Consider the following 12,401-nt stretch of genomic DNA (forward strand, 5'->3'; position numbering starts at 1 on the left):
TGGAAAGAACCAGAGGTGGTCTGTGCATAACACCCCTGGGGGGGTGAGGGACCCAACCCAGGCTAGTGGAAAGTGTTGTGCTGTAATACTTTGTGGACTCACTGTCTTGTCATGGTCTTCAAGGGTGTCACACACTTCAGATTGCAACTGTGACACTCTGTGAAAGCCTAGGAAAAGGCTGGGCAAAGGCAATCCTTCCGGGTGTACCTGATTACTTTTACCATGGTTTATTCTTGTGTGGTCAGAAGGAGAAAATGTAATTTAGTGGTGTAAGAAAATGTTTGCTGGGTTAAGTGTGTTCATTTCAGAACACTCTGGTTTTCAGGCAAGTTGTGGGAGCGGTGTTGAGAGAAGTCTCAGGATTCAGCAAACTGTTGAGCTGCACCAGGATCCCATGAGTTACCAGACCAGTTCTGGGGGACACTAATGCTGCTTAGGGATGCTGCAACCAAATGACAGAAGGACTTTAAACAGTATTCTTTCTATTTGGAACGTATTCATAAATCAGGACTACTGGGCTGTATTGAGTGGTTGTTAACATCTCCAGATGATCTTTGAAGAGAGGAATGTTATTCTTTGCATTGATTACAATCTGCATGGTCAGTATGGAGATGTTCATACCATAAACACCTGGCTAGGGTAAGCTCAGCTCCCCTTGGGGCTGCCTGGGTGGCTGGGGAAAAGCACAGTTCTCCAAAGAGGGATTCACAACAACAGGCTGATTTACATGCTCTGACATGGTTTGTGCACAAGTCTCTCCCTCTGCATTGATACATAAGAAGCCAAGAGCAGTAGATTAGATTCTCAGCCTGGTGCCCACATTTTTCTGTCATTCTTACCATGTTACATTTAGTATTTAGGTTGTATCATATCAGCTCTGACAGCTGGAATTGAGAATTCTGCAGTGATGATAGAAGATTAATTGTCCTATTAAGAGGTCATATTACCAAAGAACCAGATTTACTCCTCATTTTTATATCAACATAATATAATGGGATTTTTTTTCTCCATGTTTGATGCTAAATAATTATTTGATTGCTGATTCTGAGGAAATCAAGGATTAATAAACTACACATTAGTAGCATAATCTCTATTCTCCTTGAGTGTAAGACTGCTACTACAGTATATTTTGTAGGATTTGTTCACTCCAAATTTTGGAAGTCATTAAGAATGGAATTTATTTGGCCTTGGTTTATTTGTTAGTATAAATGTTGTAATTGTCATTCTGGTTTGGAAAACTTTATTTGAATCCATGCATCAGAAAGAATGGATTTAAATGAGTGAATGGTTAGGAGGTGGTAGAAATTAATTTCAGACTTTTGGTGAAAGTTTATATGGTCCTTGCTAGTCACCTTCTGTTGATGCCATTGTTCTATAAAGTTATTAACAGACCTAAATTGTCTTGGATTGTTAAATAGCTACTGCACTTAAGACAAAGACACTTAATATTGCAGTGTGATTCTAATGTATAGAAGTTGCACGTTTATGCTGTGCATGGCTATGTGACCTAGTACATCTGTTACCTACCACTGAGGACTCTAGGACACATTTGCTTAGTCCATGAGACATGCACAGATCACCTCCACTGTGTACAGCCAGCAGGATTTAGGCTCTGTTTTGGAAATGTTTGGGATCATTCTGGAAGAAAGAAATTATATCAGTATTATAGAACTACCTATCTGTGCATATTATCCTAAAAACCAATTGCAGGGAGAGAGAGAAGTGCTTTAGTTACGTGCAAAGGTTTGATGCTGTGTGCATTTCAATGGAAACAACTTTTGTCTCTGTGGATGTGTAACTTTATAGCATCAGTTCCCTAAGTATATGTAAAACATATTCTGCTAGTAAACCACTTCTTGTGTAGTCAATATGCATTTTTATTGGTAAAACATATGCACACTGTCATCTGTCAAATGTTTTACATGTTACCCAATTTCAAATGAGCAGAATAAAACAACTGCATTAGCCTGCATTATACTGGTAAAATATATTTATTCTCTTCTCATAAGAGGAAGTTCTGAAGCTCACCAGTGATTGTAGTGGTTCCTAGCACCAAACCCAATTAAATAGGGTGTAGAATCTTGCCACGGTGGCAGTTTGGTTTGTGTTCCCTTCATGCAGAGCACTAAGTAAAACATTAGGTTCAGCAGCGAATCTAGAGAAAAGGGGTATCCAAGCATTAATCATTCATTGCAATGCTTTATGAAAGGAATCTCAGTGAAAACAAAAGCAGGAAACTCAACTATTCTGAGAAACACTTTGAGGTAGCACTAGTTTCAGCTGCCAGGTATTTGCACTATCAATCAAAATATATTTATTTATCCATTGAATCATATATTAAAAGTCTGGGCTATGCAGAATAAGAGGCAGAAGAGAAATATTGAATGTATACATACAAATATACTGAAGCCTACACTTTCTAGAAATAATACATAAATGTCATTTGCTGACAGAAAAACAGATTGTTGTAAAAGGAACTCTGGCAATGACCTGATATCAGAATCACAATTTCCTGTGTCACAGGTTAGTGAGAAATTGCTTCTTTACAGCCTAACAATTCAAGGAATAATGACCTAACATTGTTCCACTGTGAATTGGGGCCAAGATATATATTTTTGCAGGTAGCAACAAATAAGAACAAACCTTTCAAAGAACTAGAATGCATAAATCCTAAAGCACACGGGAGAATTCACCAGTTTTGACATAAGCAATCTATAAACAATATAACCAATTTGAAATATATTAGGTATGATTGGAAACATTACTTGTCTCTTCAGCAAAACTCTGCTGGACCTTTGTGGGCAGTACATAGGAGGGCTGTTATTTAGGGATTTGGGGTCCTTCTGACCCAGATGTTGGTGTCACTCATTTATTCAACAAATGTAATAGATATTCACATTGGCTTGATAGAGTTTTCAGACACTTCATGCTGTTCAGGCAGCAGTTTCATACACCTGTGTCCACATTCTTTGCTCATCACCACAAGATGTTAGTCAAGATTTACAGTAAAGGATGGGTATTTTGGATGCCTTATTCGAGATAACTCACAGACATCTCATTTTCAAAGAAGGCAGACAATCTCTTAAAATTTGAATACTGAAAAATAGGAGCCCTTTCTGAAACTTTGACTATTGTTCTGCAACCCTTGGAGATGTTATCTTGAGAAAGGGGCCCTCGCAACACAACAGCTCTGAAATGTGGATGATATGGTCATATTTTATTTCTAATCCTTTTATTCCTTTACAGCCTCCTAAAACTAGGACTAGCACAACAGTTCATGCTTTTGCTGAAATGCCATCTAGAAGATTTGTAATTCCTCCAAAAGACTTAGAAAAGTGATTTACAAAAGTAAATAAGGTGAGATGGTTTTGAATGATTTATATACCCTTAAATCAGGGCAGAAGAAAGAAGCTCTGACAAAGGATTTCTTCATGAAACAGCACTATCCAGTAGACTGAATTTGGGTCTCTGAATTGGGATTTCCTTTCCAGCTTTACCAGGGATTCTTTATCTGGCCTTGGATGAGATAAGCATTAGAAATCCTAATTAATACTTATAGAATTATAAAGGTTAAATGCATAAAGTTTTTTGGCTGGGGGAAAGCAAAAACTTTTACTAAAGTCACTGGCCACAATAGATAATGTTTCAGCAGTCTGACATCAGTGCAAATCAGTGCAAATAACTCATCAGTATATATACACTGATACACAGTGTGTACATGTAATGTAGCATAATGTGTGCAGCACCAGATTATACGTTTTGTACTGACAGGGATTTCTATTTTTCTGCAAAACCTAACAAATTTTCTCTTCCTGGAGTAGAATGAAAAGTCTTCTCCTTAGTTTTCCCTCATGAAATATAAACATAGCTTCCAACAAATCTCATTAACTTCATATCAATGGCCGAGTTTTGCTTTCTGTATGTTGCCAACTCCAGTTGTTTGCAGTTCTTCACACGATGCCACTTACAGGTATCCTAGTTACTATTATGTGCATCCCGCTCCCTGCTCTCTTTTCCTCCCTCTAAGGAGACAACAGACTTTGAGTAACCAAATCAACCCTGGGCAAGAAAACTGTTATCTGCCTCCTCATCAAATCAAGCATTTTGCTGGGGACAGATGAAGCCCAGAAGGAGCCCTCCTTTTTCAAATTCCCAGGCAAGCAGAGCCCTGTGGCCTATCTCCTGGCTGGCAGAGGGGGCTGCAGTTAGAAGGGCAGGGAGAAGAAAAATAAAGAATTGGAAACTGCAAAGTCTCATGAGAAAAGACCATCCCTCAGAAGCTGCACATTTTTTTTTTCACATCCATGCCAAAGAGCAATGCTTCTGCAGTGTCATTTGTTTTCCTTTCTCCACATAAGCATGATGTACTGCTGCTTTTCTACAACTGGGAACACTGTAAGAGACATAACACATCCCCGAGCTTTTCACATTAAACTTTCTGTAATTTGGGTATTTGAGCTTGGAGTTGCTACTCTTAGAGCAAACTGTGTTTTCTGTTTCAGACCTGAGTGGGAGAAGGGACCTCTGACCGTCCGACATCAGGCTGGGTCTGGCAAGAGTAGCCACAAGTGTGACACTTCCTGAAAACTGTGCAGACATGACGGGCTCTGTGCATTTTGAAGAAGCTTCTGTCCTTCTGCTAAGACAGGTAATGGATGGCATGTATATTCTTAGTTCATGGTGAATGCCCGTTCAAATGGTTTGCTTATCATTTTACGAGCAGTAATTTCAGTGTATGTAGTCGTGTGTATAAGGTCTTATTTTAGCGGGGTATTTCAATTTGTGTTTAAAGTTGAATAAGATCTTGCATGCTCTCTGAAATGAAAGGCAGGTTTCCAGGCCAGCTTTGCAGTAAATAAGAGTACTGCCTCTTTTGCTGATGTAGCATGGAAGTATCGTTTTGTAATAATGGAAAAACCTTTGAGGAGTTTATGGTATTAACTAAATATTCATGATCCAATATAGATTAAACCTGGCAAGAATGGATCCTTCCAGTGCAACAACAACCAAAAAAAAAAAAAAAAAAAAACACGCAGCAACTATCAGGAAATTAGCACTGAAGTTATACTTTGGAGAGAGGAAAAATAAAATAAGGTTTAATCAAAATGTAGAATGCAGGAAGATGGTACCTGCCTTGAGAAACTTAACACTGAAGCTTTAAACAAGAAACAACACATACATGGAGGGAGATAGGAATCAGAGCTGCATATCATCCCCATGAGTATTGTCTCACTGTCTACCCACAGTTACGATTTCCCTCAGGTAACAGGGCGACTTTAAAAAAAAGAAGGTAATGTACTGTGCCAAAAAATCTTTCCCATTCTCCTAGTAAAATTCTGAGCCAGCATTGCACATGACATTATTAATTCATTAAATATCATTGTGATTAATTATATTCAATAGATACGAGTTGCATTCACGTTCAGTGCAACTTCATTGACCCCAGGGCTGGTACAGCTGTTTAAATCAGAGCAGAACTGCTCATGTGTTACTTCCCACTTGGACTTAAACCAGACATCATAAAGATATGAGTTGCGTGAAACATGGTTTTAGGCCTCTATCTCCTAGTGATCATCCCACATGTAATTATTTTCTACATTCAAAAAGAGAAACATATTTAAATGTGATTTTTTTTTTCTGGTGGCTTTTACCTGTGAGTATCCTTTGGAATATTCAAATGGGCCTTTTAATTTATCATAAGGATCTATGAAGATTTATAGAAATAAGTCCTATAGACATGAACAGAACAGAATGGAGCATCCCCCATTGGTTTTTCAACAATTTTCTTTAAAGACGCACTTTAATAAAAAATTACAGCTCTCTTTCAGAACTGTATAAAACATTTTAACAGCCACATTTGTGCCTTTTGAGGCTAGTCTAACTTCCAGATTTTTTCCATTGACCTAACAGAAGTGGGACAGATCCCAGACCTGGATCTAGCAATCCTGGACCTGGTGGTATGTCACTCTTTTATCATTGTGAGAGCTTTTTTTCTAAAATTGTGATTAAAAAGCCCTCTTTCCTTAGTCCTGCACATTTTGGAATGTATCTTCTATATCCCCATGCTCATGCTACAACAAGGGATAGTCAGTGCACGTTGTCATATATCTTTATATCCCTACTTGGTTTCATCCCTATCAAGTTGTACAAGAGCAGGAGGGAAGACCAGAGGGAAGATTTGCACTTTGACCCCTTGTTCATATTTTGGTTCTTTTATGTATACCAAATGTCAGTCATTCTGTCGTCTATTTAATCTCAGACACCTATGGAAGATTAAGAGAGGGCAGTTCAATGAGCAGAGCAGGAGAGGGAAGGATAGATGAGCTACAGCAGGCAGATAATGTAAAAGCCAACTCAAAGTTCTTAAAAAACTCCAGCCGTCACCAGCCGTCATCCTTCAGACAAAAAGGAGGAGTTTCCATTCAGGTTTAAAAATCTCCATCTTCTAAAGGATTGACATGTGTGAATTCTAGAAGGGAAAACTGTCCTTCTTTACCTAACTCTGAGTTGATCCTTTAATGCTTCCTTCTTTTGATTTTAAATATGTTCTTAGCCAACAGTCTGGATTGTACATGTGTTTGTAACTGTGCAGCAGGAATTTAGAACATATCTAGTGTTAATTTTTTGCCAGCTTCTCTTTTTGATCCATCCAAAAACCTCTTATTCTAACCCATCTCCCAAGCTGCCAGGTCATCTTTCCCCAGTAAAGTAACCTGGGAATAAAAGCAGGCTTTGTTTTTTGGAGATCAAAGACTTGTTTTGTTCCTACTTTTGGTAACCAAAGCCCCCTTTCCTTTGCATGGTGCTCGTCAGTAGTAGGTGCAATGAAATTCCTCTCAGCACAGAATTATCCACTTCCATGGGGTAAGGTTGTGCTGCTGTGCCAGCACGGAGTGCATGTGTGCCATGGAGAGGGAAAGGGATTTTTTTGGATGAGAGAGTGGGTGCACATTAATGCTAGACTTTGACCAAAAAAACATTCCAGTGTTGGTGGTCAGCAAAATAACTTGTTGCGTCGCAGTCCTCCCCAAGCTATCTGAATGGAATAAATGGGATTTGAGGGTGCGTGAGGAGCTAGTTGTCACCCTCAAATGTCAGCCTTCTAATGCCATCCAAAAAAAAAGGAAAAAAAGGACATGTGCAAATTTTCAGAAAAATTGGTAGCAGGTTTTAGGATTAAAATTTTAGTATGAAGTGGTCCAGCCAGGTTGCTTTGCAGAGGCTAGAAGAGAAAGGTTTCTGAGTGGTTTATGCTCATCTTCCACTTGCCCGGACCTGGGCTGCGTGTCGGGCAAATCCACTGGCAAATGTTAACACTGCCCAAGGGACTGAAAGTGAAGCTGGGGGCTGATGTGGCATGCGGTTGCCATGGTACTGGCCATAATCCTGCCGGAGTCAGATACCCTGATGATACGGCGAGTTTGAGCTTGCTCTGGGGTACAGCGCAGTGACCCTCCCCAACAACATCTGGTTGTGTTTTAAACTTTTGTTAAATTCCACAGTCAAAGAAACCAAAACAAATCGAAAAACAAGCCCAGCTTGGCCGAAGCCCAAGTTCAAAATGCTGCGTTTCTCATTGGTGCTACTGTTAATGCACCAGATCAGTGCAAAACCAAAACTACTTGGGGTGGGAGCGGGGCATTTCTTGGAGATTCTTCCTCCCCTCCTCGTAGCCTCGGTCCCAAACCACGAGGATTAACCTACATTGTCGTGCTCCGGTGAGGTCGCTTATCGTGTTTTGGGAACAGTCTTTAATGAATGCTTTTCCCCCAAAGATGTTCCTGGTGGGTAAAGCCGCCCGTGTGCGGGCGCTGGCTCCCGCAGGGATATGGCCGCGGTACGAAGATGTTCCGCGGAGCTCTGCTGCCCCCAGCCCTGCCGGGGCGGGGGCTTGAAAAGTCGCGCAAACTCCCGGGGAAAAAGGAAAATAACCACCAAAGTTGGAGGAAAACCACCCCCAGCTCCATCCCCGCCTCTGCGCGGGCGAATCCGCACAGGCCGAACTTCTGCTGTTCGGGGAGGAGGAGGGCGGCTTTCCCCGAGGAAGGGGATTTGTGTGGGTTCGCTGCAGATGCGCTCCAGCTGAGCGGAGTGCGGAGGGGCTGTCGGCTGCCGGCCCGCTCCCGGGTGGCACGGCGGGGCCGGGGCGGCGGAGCGGATCCCACCGCGCCCGCCAGAAAGCCCCACACCCAAAATGGTGGGGTTCGCCGAGACGAGGGGGCGATCCGGGATGAAAGAGGCTGGGGGGAGGAGAGAGAGAGAGAATCCGGAGCGGTGAGCTGCTCCCGCGCCTAAAGAATGGGAAGGCTTAGATTTCCCCTTTTTTTCTTAAAGGGCAGGGGGGGAAAACAGACCCTGCAGCCAGTTGTCCTCTTATGTCAGGGCTTGAAAGCGCTCCAGCGTCTTCCTGCAGGCTGCTCAACTTCATCCCGTGTGTATGCATGTGTGTGTATATATATGTATATAAAGTACGTATACGTGTGCGCACCGTGTCCCGCGGGCGGCCCGGGCTGATGGGCTGCAGGAGCCGCCCCGCAGCGCCCCGCACCTCTCCACACCGCCCCCGGCCCTTCCCGGCCCTCCCTCCCTCCCCGCCCGCCTCCGCGGAGCTTCTCCGCGGCAGCAGCGCAGAAAACGCCGCGCCGCCGCCGGCATCCGCGGCAGCTTTTGGCGAGGAGCACAGCGGAGCACGGGGGGGAGAGGCACAAAAGGGAAGGACGGAGGGAAGGTCCCTCCCACGCCCCCCTCCCCCAAGTTTATGATGGGGGTCCGGAGGAGCAGCGCTGCTCCGCGGCAACCGCTCGCCTGCTGAAAACTTGCTGCTCCGCTTTTCGGGTAAAGTTGCTGCTTATTGTGTCTTTTCATTGTGCTTTTTATTCTTTTTTTTTCCCTCTCTTCTACCGCTTTTGTCGGAGCTGCCCTGCGCGGGAGGGGGGGGCAGAGGGGGGACGGTGAGGGGGGCTACAAATTTGGTGAGGGTCTCTCCTCGCAGCGGGTGCCCGAGGGGGGCCCGTCCCGTGTATTCCCCCCCCCCATCTCGCAGGTGAGCGGGGAGGATGCGGCCGCGCGTGTGTCCGGTGTGCGCCCCCCCTTCCCCGTCCAGACCCCTCTGGGACCGTGCCTCCATGGCCATTGTTTTTCCCGGGGGCTGCGGTGACAGTCCCAGCCGCGGGCCGCTGCCGGGACCGCCTTGCCCTGGGTCCCGGAGGACAGCAGGGCTCCCCAAAGCCAGCAGTGAGTTTGCCTTATTTAAAAAAAAAAAAAGAAAAATTAAGTTACCCTCTCTCCTTCTTGTCATTCCCCCCCGGGAGGGGCAATCTTTCGACAAGTATATTTGCTGAGGAATTTAAAAAATTCCCTGCTGCAACTTGATCCCTGCGTGATGAGGAGCGGCTTGGAGAGACCCGGACTCCAATCCTATTAAGGACTTAGAGAGTTGAGAGTTTTTCCTCTGGACTCGGTGGCTTTAAAACAATCAGGGAGGAGGGGAGGGAGATGGGCTCATCTAGATGCCTTTTCTGCTTCAAGTGATTGCCATCATTTCCTGGGAAACCTGACTTTTCCCGCGCGAGGGTTTAGGATGATTTATCGGTGGTCCTGCTGCCGGCTTTTCCGATGTTTACGGGTTATTTATTTATTTATTCATCTAGTTAACCTGGGCTTCAAAACTTCCTGGGCCGGGGCTTCGGCTCCGTCGCGGGCGCGGTGCGCACAGTGATGTCCCCTGCGCGGGCCCGGGACACGGGAGGGCACCGGGCTCGGCCTCCCGGTGCATGTCCCGAGTAAGCAAATGTCCTGGGGGGGGGGGGGGGCACCGCCGGCTGAGCCAGCGAAACTTGTGTCTGCCTAGGGCAGAACCCTCGCTTCTCGTAGTGCTTCAGGTGCTGGAAAACTTTGTGCGTATAGAAATTAGCATTTTATTGGCGCATCGTGCTTATATTTTTACAGCCACAGGTAGAGGGACTAGTTGTAAAAACTTGTCCACCCCCTGCCAATCCCCTTCACTTTCTTTTTTAATTTTTTTTTTTTTATTTTGCAACTGAGGCTCTTGGGATGTACAAGAATTTGAAAGTAAGCGTTTGACTAGCATGTGCATAAAACGGCATTTAAACAAATATTGTATTGGCATTGCACTGTGGAGTTGATGCCAAAAAAGTAAAGCAAATAAGCCATGAAATTCAAAATACACAGAAGTGGAATAGACTGATTTGTTACAAGACCTGCTGATTTGATCTGTTTGTTCTAGCTGCCTTGCATTAAGAAAAGCTTTGGAGATTTCGAGTTTTTTTGGAGGGGAGGTTAAGGGTTTTTTTGGCTTTTTTTTGGTTTTTTGTTCTAAACCTAATATACTTCACTAGAAAATAAACTACATTCACCTGGAAAAGAGAATCCTGCTAAATAATTAAACAATTATTTATGTTCCTGGGCTGTTTGAAATACAGAATTGCTGCATACAGGAACTACAGTTGGTGAATTGGTTTGGTTCAACTTTTCTGATGGGCGAGTATGGTAATTTGTATTTTGGCTGGAACTTGAGGAAATGTTGACACCTGTCAAACTTTGAATTGCAATGAAAATGTCATATTGAATGTTATTGCAAAACTGACAACTTTTAAGAAGTGAATGAAATTCATTATGGCTTTTCCACTGTAAACAACTCTTGGAAATTTGTCATTTGATTGAAAGCGTGACCTGTCTGTAGCACTGAAAAGTGCCTGATTCACTGAAGATGAACTTGTTAATCTATGAGTATGTGTATATCTAGTCTCTGGTGTGTGTTTGTGAAAGAGCTGATCTTAAAAGCAAGGTGAGGTAAGATTCACTTGATCTTGAATGTTGTTATTCCTTAAAGTATGTGACTTTGAAGTGCCCAGAAATGCATCTGCTGTTCTTCAAAGGAAAACAGATATCGAGGACTGTTTCCAACTTCCTTTCAATGTCTTTTCTTTTTTTTTTTCAGTGTGTCAAAGAGGATGTATACAGACGGACAAATACTATTTGTGTTAGGTCATTCAATTAAAGAAAATTAGAGCCATTGAAGAATTTGAACTAGATGCATATGTCAGTATAAATCTAGCATCATTTCACTGAAGCTGCTCCAGGTTATACTTGGATAAAAGAGAGCAGAACTTGACCTCAGATATCCAATGCGTAGCAGCCTGCATTCCCAAATGTCACACTGAACACTGAAGTCACATTTAGAAAAGACAGCCTTTTGGCTGCTTATATATAATGACCAGGATTTTTGTCATTGTTTTGAAAACCAGTTTAAACTTTTATGTCAAAGAACCATTTTTTACTATACTTTCTGTGATTCTGATGATCTTACAGGTTTATACCACAACTTCCCTTTCAGTGGCACAGTTGTATAGAAGCTGTACAGGCTCTGGGACTATGTGATCAGCTGTATATGGAAAGGGTTATGTGATTGCTGCAGCACTGAATGACTTGAAAATACGTTTTTCATGATCCCGATATTTTATTACTATTGAGAGAGTTTGAATTTTTCTAGTGAGTTTTCCAGTCCTCTGGCCCCATCTTTTTTATTGAAGGATATGGTAGAGCATCTGACCTAATAGAAACTGCATTATCCTCATTTTCTGCTTCTCAGTACGGAGGACACTTGGTTAACTGCCTCCCCCTGTTTTCAGTGGCCTACTGTAAGCCAGTTGTTTGCCCTGTAGTCTGAAAGGTACACAGATACTTCATGCTTTTGTACTCTGAGAAGTGCTCTGTTCATAGTGAAGTTTCCAGTGCAGATTAGTGAAGGCAGTGGATTCAGTAAGCAGTCACCAAAATCTGTATATATTTGTGCAGCAAACACCTATCTATTGCCCCATCACAAAGCCTCCACTTAATAATCTGGCCAAGGATTTCAAGGCAGTGAGTTTTTTCAAAGAAGCTACTTAGGAACATTAGATGTGACTATAGCATCAAACTAATTAGTTGCCACTCTATTTCTATGAAGCTTCCAGGGCTTTATAGAAATGCGATATTTGCACTTCTCACTTGCTGCTAAGGCATTGAGGTTAAGCGGTCTCTGCTTTTTGTCCTCTTTTTTACTGATGGGAAAGATTCCAGGGCATTGTTCAAGAGCTGCACAACCCCCTTATATACCTGGGTAAATATTTTAAACAGTTGCACATTTGGACAACTTGCCACAAAGCATTAAGTGGTATTTAGGGTTTGCTTCAGCTCTGTTGCCAGGACCCTTTTAAAGAAAACCAAAACAACGGGAGGTATTTGGGAATTAATTAAAACAACACTAAATAAAAATAACAAAGAATGAATCCCGGTATGAGTGATGGCAAGAAGATGTTGTGTTAGCAGTACATGATTGCCTGTGCATATCTATGCATATGTACATACATTTGTGTGTATGCATGCAATATGCCCAGTTC

General features: G+C 42.8%; 1 protein-coding gene across 1 annotated transcript in view; it reads left to right on the forward strand.

Moving 5' to 3' along the window:
* Positions 1–12,401, forward strand: part of GLI2 (GLI family zinc finger 2) — a 212,876-nt gene that overhangs the window by 13,431 nt on the left and 187,044 nt on the right. Inside the window, exons 4-5 of the mRNA XM_064661338.1 lie at positions 3,247–3,357; positions 4,503–4,648. The gene's annotated coding sequence lies outside the window, so the exon portion shown is untranslated. The remainder of the gene's footprint in view (positions 1–3,246; positions 3,358–4,502; positions 4,649–12,401) is intronic.

Source organism: Pseudopipra pipra, chromosome 7 (assembly GCF_036250125.1).
Source record: "Pseudopipra pipra isolate bDixPip1 chromosome 7, bDixPip1.hap1, whole genome shotgun sequence".
In the NCBI taxonomy this organism is placed as follows: domain Eukaryota; kingdom Metazoa; phylum Chordata; class Aves; order Passeriformes; family Pipridae; genus Pseudopipra; species Pseudopipra pipra.